The following is a 13,524-nucleotide window of genomic DNA, read 5'->3' on the forward strand; positions in this document are numbered from 1 at the left end:
ATTAAAACATCTGTATGCTTTTCTCTTAGATGAATAACCAAGAAATATACCTTCATCACTTCTAGGATCAAATTTTCCAATATACTCATCTCTCATAATGTAGCATTTTCTTCCAAATATTCTGAAATATTTAAGAGTAGGAATATTACCAAACCATAATTCATAAGGTGTCTTACCAATTTCACCTTTGATGTGAACTCGTTTGAAAGTGTAAACTGATGTATTCACTACTTCTCTCCAATACACATGAGGTAGATTTTCTTCTGATATCAAGCTTCTAGCTGCATCCAGAATAGTTATGTTCTTCCTTTCCACAACTCCATTTTGCTGAGGTGTTCGGGCTGCTTATAGTTGTCTTTTAATTCCATTCACTTCACAAAATGTATTAAACTCCTTAGATGTAAATTCACCTCCTTGATCTGATCTTAAACATTTTATTTTCTTACCGGTTTCATTCTCTACCATTGCTTTGAATAATTTGAATTTCCCAAAAGCTTGTGATTTCTCCCTAAGAAAAGTAACCCAACACATTCTAGAAAAATCATCAATGATTAGCATAAAATATCTATCTCCCTATAGACTTCTTGTTCTTGTCGGACTACACAAGTCAGTATGAATTAAATCAAGAACATTATTGGATTTCTCATAAATACTCTTAAAAGTTGTTCTAACTTGCTTTCCCATTTGACATTCCTTACATATTGGATTATGAGGTTTTACAATCTTAGGTAAATCCCTTACTGCCTTAGATGAACTAATCTTTATAATGCAATCAATATTCACATGACAGAGCCTTTTGTACCATAACCAACTTTCATCAATATGTGCAATCAAGCATGTCCCTTAAAAGTTGTTCTAACTTGCTTTCCCATTTGACATTCCTTACATACTAGATTATGAGGTTTTACAATCTTAGGTAAATCCCTTACTGCCTTAGATGAACTAATCTTTATAATGCATTCAATATTCGCATGACAGAGTCTTTTGTGCCATAACCAACTTTCATCAATATGTGCAATCAAGCATGTCTTTTCACTGTTATTCAAATGAAAGATATTGCCTCTAGTTTGATTATCAGTTGCAATCTCCAAACTAGTTTTATTCATTATTTTGCATTTACCATTCTTGAATTGTAACTAAAATCCTTATTCAACTAATTGACCAACACTCAAAAGATTATGCTTCAAACTTTCAACACAATAAACGTTGTCAGTATTGTTCTTACCATCAATAGATATAGTGCCTTTTCCTCTGATTAAACTAGATTTGTCATCCCCAAATCTTACTAGACCTCTATTGTATTCTTGAAAAGATAAGAATGTACTTTTATAACCAGTCATATGATATGAACATCCAAAATCTATAATCCATTCATCCTTTTCTTCAATTTTAGCTATCAGGGCCTGCTCTACTAGTGGAATAGTAGGTGTCGGTTAATCTTCTGTTATTGCAACAAAAGCCCATCCATTGTTTGTTGATTCTTCATCAAAATCATTAGTAACTCCTTCATCAACATAGTAACATGATTTGTCCCTATTCCTCTTAAATTTGTATCTCTAATATTCAGGATTAGGCTTGTATGTTTTTTTAGCTTCTTCTCTCAATCTTGCATGTCTATCAGGACATCTAGATGCCATATGACCAATTTTATTGCAGTTAAAACATTTAAATGCTACTTTAACTTCATACTTACTTCCAATAGGATCTTTAGGAATTTTCCTTGCAAATAGTGCTTCAAGTTCTTCTAGTTCTTCATTTTCCCTCTTGATATCTTCATGTTCTCTTGCATAAAGTGATTTCCAATCAGATTTATTAGATGATGATGATGATGCAGATGATGATTCTTTGAAGGCCAAATCTATTTTAATTGTAGCAACAGGACCAAATTCCTCAAGCTCAAATGTCAAAAGTTTTCCCACCAAGGTATCTCTAAATACTGATGTATTAGGCATTGTTCTCAACTCATTAATAGCAGTTACTTTCATTTTGTATGCCGATGGCAATGCTCTCAAAACTTTAGAAACAATTTCATCTTCACTTAAGGAACCTCCACAACATTGTATTCCCAAAAGAATTTCATTAACCCTTTCCATTAAAGCAAAAATTCTTTCATCTTCTTCCATTTTCAAATTTTCATACCTGACCCGGAAGCATTCCAGTTTTTCAATTTTGGTAGTGGTATCTCCTTCATTCAATGTCTCCAATTTATCCCAAATAGCTTTAGAAGTAGATCGGTCTAATAATCCCATGATTTGTTGATTTGACAAGGCGCTCAAGAGTGCTTCTCTTGCTTTGCAATAATTCTCATGATCCTTACCCAATGTTGGTGGATTAGGTTGATTCAGTGTAGGACCAACATAGCCATTCCTTGTAACATCCCAAATGTCTTTTCCAATGCAATTCAGATGTGTCTCCTTTCTGATCTTCCATATACCATAGTTAGTTCCATCAAGTTTCAGACTGTCCTTCCTGAAAAAGTTAGTTGCCATAGAATCTCCTCAAGTTTTTAAACTTCTGCAAAAAGAAGACTAGGCTCTGATACCGATTGTTAAGAACTAGAGGCAACTGAGAGGGCAGGGTTGAATCAGTTGTCTATTAATTTCAGCCCAAATATAACTTAATCAAAATTGATACATAATATTGGTAAACCAAAGATAATGCCAGTTAACATATTAATAGTTAATATTCATACCGGTGAAACTTAATGCATGAAACAGAAAGAGAAACAACATCCACAATACATAACACAAAGATTTATACGTGGAAACCCTATAAGGGGAAAAACCATGGTGGGAAACCTTACCCACAATCATATGATACTACTATAGATAGTATGTGTATACAAATGGGGTTTGCACATGCAGAAAGGCCAACCGTCGACAACTCACTGCTCAATCACAAAGTAGGAGTTACACTGACTACAATTGGATGATTAAATCCAATGATAATGTACTGCTCAAAGTAGCATCTCCAATGCTAGATTTAGTATCGGTTAAGCTTTGATAACCACCTTCTCTATTGTCTGCTCATATGATCTTCTATATTCGCACATACCATGTTACAATACCATAACCATATACCTTCTCTCTTTTCTATATCCTTTTTATACCTTATTACATCATCTCACAAATGAGATCTTACATATATACCAAGACCTAAGACCAAATGTGTAGGTTGACTTACAAAGAATATTACAATTAAATCAATTACAAATAAGTCAAGATGCTATGAATCATGTCGGCTTAATGCAATTACAATAATATCCAATTGATTAATTTATCTCCATAATGTGTCATGCTGATCTGGAATAGATAATGCATCTCGGTCCATAACCTAGACCAATTTTCCCTGTAATAGCAAATATGTCAACCTGATTAGACCAATAACCAAAATACCAAAACCAAGTGTCCAAACCATGTCTTTGACATAACCAAGTGATCTCTAGATGATAATAAGTCATCCTCAGTGTCGGTGAACAATTTAACCTATCGGTGACCCAGATACCAATGACTGTGCATAACTCACTCACTGAACTTGTTGATGAACATAATGTGCTAGTTCAATATAATCAAAGATCACTAGAAGGATAAGTGTTGATAAGTGTTAACATTAATGAGAAAACCAATGCAACACATCCATAATACCAACATGATAGCACAATCATTTTGGGGGATTGGAAAAATGAGAATCCAGAGTCTTAACTGACCCTGACTCAACCAAATTCTCTCCCATGATCAATTTGATCTTATCCAAATCCTTCTTTTTGCCAACCTTTGAAATATTCTTTGTTGCTCCTTTCTTAATGTCCTTATGATGAAGACCCAAATGTAATGTGATCTTGTTACTTTTGACCCTAGCAAGTTCCAATTTTTTAGCTATAGGAGAACCATCCCCCCCCGCCAACTTCACTTCAACACCATAAATGAGCCCCAACTAAGCCACTACTTGTTGATCCATCTCCATTTGCTAACTCCCAACTACTTGCAGAGCCTGGGTAGAGTCACAATTCACACTATCAAGTACCAACCCTGATGCACCCTGATCTAAAGCAATTAACCCTGGGTTCACCTCCTATTGGGTAAGGTCATCCAAGGTTTCAAATCTATTAAAGGTATCCTCCTCCTGTCTCTCCTTTAGGGACCTCTTTTTTCCCTAATTCCTTTTCTTTTTCTTAACTAGGACAAAACCATCAACACCAACAACTTCATCAGACATGGCAGCTTTTCCTTTGTCAACCCCATGTATGTTAGGGGATGGCTGTTGAGGTTGGTGCACCACCAGTTTATACCTAGGACACTTGCGCTACAAATGACCATACTCATGACACAAATGACACCAAAATGGTAAATTCTCATAATCCAACTACTAAACCCAAGAATAAGAACCTGCACACATATCTATAGCATCCAACAAGGGCTTACTAAGATCAATTTCAACACAGATATGGGCAAAAGTCATTACCTTTCTCCCCAAGGTTTCCATTGAAGATCCAACTAGCCTCCCAAGCACTAAAGTGAGCATCCACAACACATCCTCCTGACAACATTCCACTAGAAAACATGGTAAACGAACCAACATTGGGACCCTATTTAGGAGCTTCTTCGAAGGGTTAAACCTTGCATGCCAAGGTTTGATGAACAACCCCACCTGGTTGTAAAAATACAACCCTCCTTCAAATACCCTATTGTGATACTCCATGTAGTTGAATGTAACCATGAAGTAGTTGTTTGCCAACAACATAATCTCCATTGCCCCTTCCGGTGCCCAAGTCCTCTGAACCCAGTTCTCCAAAAACTACAGAGATTTACCCTCATCCCCAAAAACTTGCAATATAACGAGTGTTTTGAAAATTATTCAACATCTTTAGCTATCATCTCCAGAGGAATAACCAACCTCAGCCTCTTGCTGCACCTCTCCAAACAATCATTAATCTTCATAATTAGAGAGCCACTAGCACTACCAAATCCTGAATTTGAGGCAAAAAGGTTATTAACAAAGGTCTTGACCCTTTGAGATGGGGATTTTAAACCCACCACAACATGGAAATCCATGTTGGGTGACACCTTCAAGGCCTCTCCACTAATACAAGACATAGTACCTCACAAAAAGCCCACATCCCGAAAAGAAATGAGCAAGGGATCCACACACCCCTGCAAGGTACCAAACACCCCCCCCTTCCAAGCTCCACCACAGGGAAGATCAGACCCCCACTGCCCTTCCCTGCATGCAGTCTAGGAATCTGCAGGAAGCCCCGAGCCCCTACTAGATGCAGCACCAACCCACCTCTTGCAGCCACTGAACCTCCACCAGCACCTGCAACCCCGAGATCAACCACTCCCTACACTAGCACTCACCGCTCTTCAACTGACGCACCAGCACGTAGATGCTTATCATGAGCTAGGGCTTTGATGCCCTAGCCCAAGCACAACAACCCTCCACACATGAATCCATCCTCATTTGCTTCAATGTACTTCAAATCCCTTAAATCTCTCAAATGTTTCTACAAAATCTTTTAATTTATTGAATCTCCCTTGAGTGCTTTCTCTTGGCACTTAGAGGGTATGTTAATGCTAAGGGATAATCAAATTAGTCAAACATGGTATTCCAAACATTGAGAAAATTGAAGAAACATTGCTCTCAATGGATACACTCTTTTTGCATTTGAAATAGAAGGAAACTACATGAACATTGGACCTAAACAATCATGATACGTTCAACTGATATGACAACTACAGTTGCATCCTAGAATAGATCCTTTAGTGTTTGAGATGCACACTATACATGGGAATGAACACAAAAATCAAATTGCATCCAATATACTAATCTCTTCTTATTACTATAGTAGTAACTATGTTTTCTTGGCCTTATGATAATTGATTTTTATTTGCAATAAATCAAACTTGTAGTCATTAAGGTATGTTGATTTAAAATATGTGTTTGTAATATACTATCCTTCTATAGATTCCAATATTTTGAGCTTGTGTGTAATGCCCGAGTTATTTGTTCAACAATAACTTGATCACATGCTTCTCAATTTCAAACTTTCATCCTTTTATGATGACTTGCATTAATATCACTATCACTGATGCTTTTTTAAAAGCAATATATTGAAACGATTGCCAATAATACTGAGGAGGGCCAAAATTTTGATAGATACTTATTGCAAACTCAAAGGTAGCACCAAATTGGCCTATAAGAAAATCCATGTTTGCTATTTTTTTTTTGTTGAACTTGGATGCTTTAAGGGGCACATTTAGTTCATAATATTTTTTTATTTGCATAGTATTTTAGTACACTCATTCTATCTAAGAATTGATAGATATTTATAATTTAATGTGAAACATATTCACAAAATTAATTATAATAAATATTATAATAGATGACTTTGCTTAATGAATATGAATGCTTTTTCTTTTTGATATTGCCTGGGCAATAGTTAAAATGATAGCTTCCTTTTGGTATGCATAGGAAAATGATTTCTTTGCCTATCCTCTTTGAAATATTTAGCAATAAATGATATTCTAATCTTTACATAGACAAATCTTTATGAAATCCCTTACACACATAAATTATTAGGACACTATTAATAGTCGAAATTATTTGAATCAAGACTAACTTTAAAACTATCTACAATTAATGTAAGATTTGATGAGCAATTTCTTCGACTCATAGCAAAGCTTATAAATGTTTCAATAATAGGTTGAATAAAATTGTTGAGATGGTTGATGTAAGATTTGATGAGAAATTGCTTCTAAGTGATGATGTATAGGATGTTGAGGAGGATACACCTATAAGACTTGATCAAGCTCCTAAATTTGTTGAAGCAGAAATAACAAATGAAGAGAGTGCATCTAGTCCTAAAGATGCATCTAGTTCTAAAACATAAATTCCTCTACGTACACCCTCCAGAACCATTACTAAAAGAAATCCTCAAAATCAAATTATTTGTGACATAGATGCAGGAATCATGACTAGGAGAAGAGAAAAAACTGATGAACAAACTCAAATGGTTGAGCATTATTGTTTGGTAACTGATTTTGAACCTAAATCTATCTTTGATGCATTGATTTATGATTGTTGGCTAAATGCAATGAGAGATTAAATCAATCAAATAGAAAATAATAAAACCTGGAAACTAGTGCCTAGACCAGATGATAAAAATGTTATACGAGGAAAATGGATTTTCAAAAATAAACTTGATGAATCTGGTAAACTTGTTGAGAATAAGGCACGCTTTGTTTGTAAAGGCTATGCACAAGAAGAAGGTATAGATTTTGGTGAAACATTTGCACCTGTTGCTAAGCTAGAGTCAATATGAATATTTCTTACATATTCTTGTTTTAAAAACTTTAACATCTATCAAATGGATGTTAAAACAACATTCCTAAATGGTTATCTTGATGAGAAGGTATATATGGAACAACCAGAAGGGTTTATCTCTGTTGATAAATGTGATTATGTATATAGGTTGAAAAGGGCTCTTTATGACCTTAAACAAGCTCCAAGAGCTTGGTACTCTAGATTGGATGCCCACCTTACAGCAAATGGATTCACTAGAGGTGGAGTTGACTGTAACTTGTATGTCATGGTTGAAGGTAATGATATTTTAGTTGTTGAAGTATAAGTGGATGGTATTTTTTTGGGTAGCAATAATGACTCTTTGTCTAAAGAGTTTTCAAAACTCATGGAATCTAAATTTGAAATGTCCATGTTGGGTGCATTAACTGTTTTCCTTGGTCTTCAAGTAATGCAACTTGAAGGGGGCATATTTCTGTCACAAAATAAATATGCAAAAGAAATGCTTAAGAAGTTTAACATGATAGATTGCAAATCAGTTAGCACCCCAATGGAGACTGGATGCAAATTAACTAAGACTGATGATTCTCCTGAGGTGAATCAATCAGAGTATAGATCAATTATAGGTAGTTTACTATATTTAACTACATCTAGACCTCATTTAATGTATGCAGTATGTATGGTTTCATGCTTTTGGTATGCACCTAAACAATCTCACTTGACTGTTGTGAAAAGAATATTTAAGTACATTCAGGATACTTTAGACTATGGTTTATAGTATCCTCAGCAAAACAATTTTTCACTTGTTGGTTTCACTGATACTGACTAGGCTAGTTGTATGGATGAGCAAAAGAGTACCAGTGGTGCAACCTTCTTTCTAGGTTATTGTCTTGTTGCCTAGCATAGTAAAAAGCAAGATTGTGTCACTTTATCAATTGCAGAGTCTGAGTATATTGCAGCAACTATGTGTTGTACTCAGCTAATCTGGATGTCTCATCAAATTACTGATATGGGTATTTCGGTTGACAAACCCATTTCTATTTTCTATGATAACACTAGTGCCATCGATCTCTCTAAGAATCATGTTATGTATTCTCACTCTAAACATGTTGCTATCTGTTAGGTCCAACTACAAAAGATAATGTACTGAGAGGGGAGGGGTGAATCAGTACTTCAAAAAAAAAAATTCAAAAACAATCTTACTAATAAACATAAACTGTGTATAGCTGATCTCATAATATATAAAGCTACAACATAATCATAGAAATAACCTGCATACACATTTCACTCCATAACACAAATATTTTGGTTACGCAGAAACTCTTTGTTAGAGAGAAAAACTACAATGGGGATGGCACCCACAACCTCACTACTGCAATAATAAAGGTTGCTCAGTTAGAGCTACATGTTTAGCTATTTTTGATAGCTTACCCTATTAAGAGTATCAAGATCTTTAGATCTACCTTTCTAAAGGATTTTACAAACACTTTTACAAAATGTTGTACCTGGTTAAAGGCTTTACAATTTATAGACTTTGTTAGAGTCTTTCACCCTGTTAAAGGTTTCTAACACAACTCAAAATAATTCAATCAAAATCTTTACAAAATATCTGCAACTTTACATCTAAAATGTTATAGCAGACTCTATGTGCTCAATATGAAATTACCATGCTCATAGCATACCTCAGTAATTGATAAATCAACTCGATGACCTCTTCTATATACTTTGTCCCTTAAGTTGTTTTCTAAAAAACCTTCTTAGTGACCTCTAAATATCTCTATCACTCTTCATATCTTATCTTCTCTCATGATTTTCATTTTAAAATCATCAATCTCCCCTCTCTATATTAGATACTCAAATCACTCTGAATATATAGATCTTTGAGGTGGTGATCTTGTTCATACATCGATCATACAATCATGTTTTATCGAATGAATAAACATAGAAATTATTTCATTGGATAAATTTCCTCAAAATCATACAAAATCTTTAAGTGCAATTCCCTATGTAATAATGGTTCCTTGTTCACGAATCTTGTAACACATTTCCACATGTGTCTAGGTTCATTGAATCTGGTAACACGTTTCCACTTGGTTCAGATTAACTCGATATACCTTCTTTGTTGCTCAATAGACATAGGAACTTTACTCGGTAGGAAGCTCGGTATAACTCATCTCGATGACTAGCCTTTCTTCTGTAACCGATAGGCTTAGTACATACCAACTGAATATTTCAGTAGTATTAACCGACTAGAGTATATAGGATGACTTTGGACATAAAACTAATGAAAACTTAGTAAATAATAAAAATCTCCCCTTTTGACATTAGTTTGGTATGTTTGACAAAATTATTTTCAAAGTCATAAGACAAAATCTATTTACTTACAAAATTTGACTAAAATGGTAGTATATACATTTGTTCAAATACATACTTCAAATACATACTCCCCTTATCAATATGTTGTACATAACTTTATTTGCATGCTCCCCTTGTCAATGATATTTGTACACTCAGTAGATAGTATAAATTTTGTACACTCAGATACTCTATATACTCAGTACACTCCCCCTTTTTGACAAACATCAAAACTAGTTACCATTAGGTGGGGGCAACTGGTCAAAAATAGATTTATACTTAGTATGAGTGTCTTTGAGAGCATTGGTAAGTGCATCCTTGACACTTTCCATTAAAGAATTATGTGCTGTAATGTTAGCTAACAGTGAAATCAAACCATCTAAAGTGCTTCCCTTTGGTTGAGTAGATAATTGGGTAGCCCGGTTGATCTGCTCTTGAACGGATGATAAATGGGGAATAAATAATGTTTGAAGTGTCATAATATCCATCCTTATTTTGTGCTCTTCATTCTAAAGTTCTAACTGCTGAGCCATAAGAGTTTGTAGCTTTTGTATAAAAAATTTGAATAGAATTTGGCTCGGTAGTCAGTTTATTTGAGAGATCGGTAATCTCTTTTTCAATGACTTTAGTCTTATGCTTGATATCTTTAATAAAGAATGAAAATGTACATAACTTCTGGAATAAATAGATAATGTGCTTGAGTTGAGGGCATAACTCAGCAATGAATCCAACAAGCTTGACTTTACCTAGAGCAGTTGCTTCCTGCACTTCTTCAATCATCTTGATAGTTAGCTCTTTGTCTTTTAATTTGCTAAGGTATTCTGATGTGTTTACTCCTGATGCTTCTAATTGGGTGAGTAGTTCATCTAGTTGCATATGGATGGCTGCATCTTTATTCAAAGTAGCTTCAGGTAGCATGTCTGTCAATAATGCTTTGACCTTTTGAAGTACTCGGTTATTCTTCTGAATGGCTATCTATTTTTCTTGTTCTTCTTTGGCTTTACACAACTCTCTGAATTCAATAAGTGCTTGCCCTTTTAGTTGTGAAATGTCAACATTTGGCAACACAATAGGCTTTGACAGATCTATCTTAAAATTGTGCTTCTTTGCTTTCTTCTCTTTGGATGATGATGCCTTCACTAGTTGAATGAGTACAATGGCTTTGGAGGCTTGTTCTTCCTCGGTTTGTTGCTCGGTGGAAGCAACAACTTTGTCAGTTCTTGTAGCCTCTGATGTATCCTTCGGTGTTTCCTTGCTTGGGGTCTTAGTGGAAATAGTTTCAGTGTTTGCAGGTGCTTGAGAAGTTTGTTCACCTGTGGCCTAAGAGGTAGATTCACCTTATGTAGCCTTTTGATCCTCTTTGCCTTGTTCGGTGTCTTGAGGTTGCTCGGTTGACACTTGTTGAGTTACTGGAGGATAGGACTTAACTTGTTCCAAGACTAATTCACTTGATACCATTTTGGCATAGGTATTTCCTTTTATCATCTCTTCTTCTTGTGCCTCAGTGTCCATGACATACTCATCTAGTTGAATAGTTGAGGTAGGATCTTGCTCAGTGATGTCAACTATTTTCACTTCACCTTGAGTCTCTTCAGTCTGAATTCTGAAAATTTCTTGCCATTTTTCTTCAGTTTCCTTCTCTACTTCAAGATAAAGACCATTCATCATTTTCAAGGCCCTTTGCTTGACTTGAAAATTTGTCTAGCAGTTTTTCAAATGTTTTCTTATATCATCTACTGACATGTCTGGAAAGAGATGTACCAAAACTCTTTCTCTTACCTGTTTCTCCGAGTCCATAGCATATTTCCATCTATTGTCAATATGAGAGTAGAATGCTTTTGGAAGAAAATTAGTTACTTCCAATGGAACTACTCAAAATTTGAGAAGTGTACACACTACTAACTCTTCTATTTGCCTCTTCTCTTCTTCTATTTGAGAGTCATATTTTACATACCTAAATGATCCAAATCCTCCATATTGTTTCAATTTTGCACAAAAATTGTCAACACTGTGTACATCTTCCTTTGTGCTTTTAACAATCTGAAATTTATTTGGATCTTCAGATTCAGTGTCACTTGACTCCTTATTCAAAATGAGTCTTTTGGTCAACTTTCTATAAGTCTTTGTAACTTTAGGCAATTCAACATTTTTCTGCCTCTTACTGGGTGACACTGTAGATGATCTAGTGTTAGGTCACTTAATTGGAGCAGTTGGTGATACCTTAGTAGTATCTTGTTTCTTTCTTTTCAAGATTTTGCCCTTTGGCAATTCGGTGCTCAGTGTAATTGCGGCTTCTTGAGCTTTAGATTCTTCCTCGATTGTAAGTTGATCATTTTTCCTACCTGTTGGCTTAGTAGGTGTGGAGGTAGAACCTTCTCCAAATTTTTCAGTTAAAACTTGGATCATTTTAGTGGCTTTCTTGGTAGCCTTTGGTACCACAATACTCATTTTTACTTTCTCTTTTACCTCTTCATAGGTACCATATCTGATCTCAGTCAAGTGCCTTGGAAGTGCCAAAAAGGTATCTATCTGTTGTTGAGTAATATCAAAATCAATCTCATAACCCATAGGCGGTAAAGATTGAGTTATGGGTTCTACTGCATTGACATAATAGTAGTCAGTGTCCACTTCAAAACATATAGCATCCTTATATTTTTCCACTAACTAAGGTGGGATCCTCTACCTGTTATACATCTTTTCCTAAAATTTGTTAAACTAATCATCCATTATCTCATTGAAGTTATCACCTAGCTAATTGATCAAGTCATTTATTTGATGGGTGATTGGTCGGTGTAATTCCCAAACAATGTTACTAACTGAAGGAAAGAACTTTTGAAAATAGAAGAACATACACACTAAGAGTGACCCAAACTTTAGTGTCTTAACAATGTTATTCTTCTTACGTTTCCTTATTGTGTTGAGATTTTCAAAAAGATTCTTCAACAATACTTCACATAAATCAACTTTCATACCCTTTTTCACAATCTTATAGGCCAAATCTATAGTTGCACACAGTATACTATTTTCTCTTGCTGATTGGAAGAAACAATAACCAATGACTCTAATTGCAAACTTTAGCTCTGCATCTGTTACATTATTCAACTTAAGACCTCTGCAATCAGACTCAACTCCGGTTAAAGTTATCAATTCCTTCTATGAAATCATCTTCTGTGCTCGGGCATGGTTGTATATAGGGTATCTAGTTATTATGTGAACAATCTCCTTGGTGATCTTGAATGGTTGATCCTCTAACCACATAAAGTCATCATGCACTCTGCTCAAGACAAATTTGACCCAATGGGGTTTGAAAACTCAAGGATAGGTTAGGGCTTCGGTCAATCCCTTAACTTTGATATTCTCATACTTACTATCCAAGATTCCATCAGTGCATAATTCATCATACATGTCCTTAATTTCGGTATGACCTAACTCTTCAACATGACACTTAGTATAAAATCTGACATCTTCAACCAATAGAACCCTATCCAAAATAAGAGAAAATTGAGTTTTCTCATTGGGTTCAAATGCCACTTTGGGAGGTAAGGAATACTTAGAGAGGGCTTCTCAATAGTCTCAACTACAATAGGCTTTTGCATCTTGGGAGCCATTTCAAACTTGGATTTCTACTAACGAAATAGCTTAGGGTTTCAACTAACCAGAAAACGCTTTTGACTTAGTAAATATAATGCAAATATTCACAACTTATATTGATTAGTTAACTTGCTTGAAAATGTGCTTAAGATTGTGTGAAAATACCTTGAATTCACTCTGGAGATGTTTGATCACCTTTGGTTCACTTAGCTCTGCTCTTTGAAAACTAGTAAGTGTAAAATGACCGCACAAAGAACTTTAATACACCCTTTACCTTATCAG

This window comes from Cryptomeria japonica, chromosome 7, assembly GCF_030272615.1.
Source record: "Cryptomeria japonica chromosome 7, Sugi_1.0, whole genome shotgun sequence".
Lineage (NCBI taxonomy): Eukaryota > Viridiplantae > Streptophyta > Pinopsida > Cupressales > Cupressaceae > Cryptomeria > Cryptomeria japonica.